The sequence below is a fragment of the Eumetopias jubatus genome, unplaced genomic scaffold (assembly GCF_037043125.1).
Source record: "Eumetopias jubatus isolate StellerSeaLion01/CBP00866 unplaced genomic scaffold, mEumJub1_p1.0 scaffold_11, whole genome shotgun sequence".
NCBI lineage: Eukaryota > Metazoa > Chordata > Mammalia > Carnivora > Otariidae > Eumetopias > Eumetopias jubatus.
The window spans coordinates 87,732,423-87,734,685 of NW_028274817.1; the positions used below are offsets into that span (position 1 = coordinate 87,732,423).

Sequence of the window (2,263 nt, forward strand, 5' to 3'; positions counted from 1 at the left end):
GTGTGAAGTTGAAAAGAAGAGGCTTGGAGAGAAGGAAGAGAGACCAAGCTTTGCTAATTATCTAAATTGGGGATTGTGGAGGCTTGGACTCTTAACTGCTGTATTCTTGTGTTAGACCATATTGCCTCACCAGCCATATGAATTCACTTGATAGGTAGCTGAAAGGAGATCTGTTCAGCATGGTCAGAAATGGACCTTGGTTGAAGTAGAACAAGCAAGACTCATATCCACTAGGACAGTTGATGAAAACAGAAAGATTTCTGAGGTAGTAAATCATCCAGGTAGTCAGGACTGTTATCAAGAATCACAGTGACCCAGCATGAGACTGAGTTTCCCACAGACAAGCTGAGAGAATTTGGTAGAAACCAAGTTAGTTCAAGAAGGATTTCTGAGTGTCTACTGCATGTATGCCACAGTTGGACAGACAGTTGGCATAATGGGGTGTGGCATTCACCTGATGTTCAGGAGAATCATCTTCCAGGTAGGTAATGGGAGTTTATCCCAAGGGCACTGACATCTCGGGTGAGAAGTCCAGACAGAGGCTCAATTCTAAACAACCAGCAATGACAATTTTACCTATGCTGAAGTGTGACTTTCTCAAGAGTTAGGAAATTATCTTATTCACGTTTTAAAAAAACAATAGCTTTATTGAGATACAATTCATATACCATAAAGTTCAATATTTTAAAGTATAAAATTCAATGGTTTTTATAATTGTATGGAATCATACAATATGTGTGGCATTTTGTGTCTGGCTTTTTTCACCCAGCATAACATTTTCAAGATTCATGCATGCTGTAGCATGTATCAGTACCTTATTCCTTTCTATGGCCAAATAATATTACATTATATTTTTATGCCACATTTTGTTTATCCATTCTTCAGTTTATGGATATTCAGGTTTTTTCCATTTTGGACTTTATGAATAAATGCTGCTATGAACATTCATGTACAAGTTTTTGTGAGGACATATGCTTTCTCTTCTCCCGAGGCTATACCTCAGAGTAGAATGTTTGGGTCATATGGTAACAGCATATTTAGTTATTTAATTATTTAAAGAACAACTAAACTATTTCCCCAAGGGTCTGTACCACTTTATATTCCCTCTATTAGTGTATAAAAATTTCAATTTCTCCACATCCTCGTCAACACTTAGTCTTGTCCATCTTTTTTAGTATTAGCAATCCTAGTGAGTGTCAAGTAGTATCTCACTATGGGTTTTTTTTGTTTGTTTGTTTGTTTGTTTTTCAAAAAAACCTTCACATCACTTTATTTCAACCTTTACCCAAAAATGTAAAAAGTATAAAAAATGTGTAGTCCTGGGCTTCAGATGCTGACCTTCGATCTCATAGGCAAGTGGGGCAAAAATGGTCAGGGTAGAAGTTCAGAGTTCCTACCACTCCAAGGGGACTAGGGCCTGCCCCCCTGCTTCTTGGCAGGCAGGGTGAGACACAACTCAGCCTCCTCCTCTGCACTCCCTTCTTCTCCACTCTCTCCTTCCTCAGAAACGTCATTGCTTATAGTAACAATCTGGGACTACCCTCTGATTGGCACAGGGCCAGAACCTGACTTCAGACAGAAGGTTACAGGTGGCTGGAGCTGGAAGTCATCCAAACTAAGCATGAGTTGGCAGGACAACTTGAGGTTAGCCACAGGGACTGCAATCTCCTGGTGGTCATGGTTCCTGGCCATGACTTCTACTACGTTACACTCCTCTTTGGCCCCCTCGGTGAGGCAGAGCATGGTCAAAGCCAACATAGTGCTCCACATCATCCTATTCCTCTACCTTGAAGGTGAAAGAGCAGGTGTGGCTGGAGAGCTCACAGCTGAAGGAAAAACTGTCCACAGTGACCAGAGCCGGGACTCGCAGACCAACCCCCACCGTCCCCAGGGCTCCGTGCTCCTGATTCAAGAAGGTTAAGGCGGCAGCTGCGCCAGTGGCCATGCTACAATCTCACTGCAGTTTTGATTTACATTTCCCTAGTGACTAATGATGGTAAGCATGTGCTCGTTGGCCATTTGTATATCTTTTCTGGGTAAATGTCTATTCAATCCTTTGCCCCTGTTTTAATTCATTTAATTGGCTTTTTTGTTGTTGTTGTTAAATTGTAAGTGTTCTTTATTTACTCTGGGCACAAGTCCCTATCAGATATATTATTTGCAAATATTTTTCCCCTTATGTGTGTTGTCTTTTCATTTTCTTAATAGCATCTGTTGAAGCACGAAAGTTTTTAATTTTGACCAAGTCTAATTATTTTTTTCT

The 2,263-nt window shown here is 40.6% G+C and overlaps 1 pseudogene; it reads right to left on the minus strand.

Annotated features, from left to right (window-relative positions):
* Positions 1-1,410: 1,410 nt before the first annotated feature.
* On the minus strand, positions 1,411-1,945 carry LOC114216858 (nucleoplasmin-3 pseudogene; annotated as a pseudogene).
* Positions 1,946-2,263: the final 318 nt, after the last annotated feature.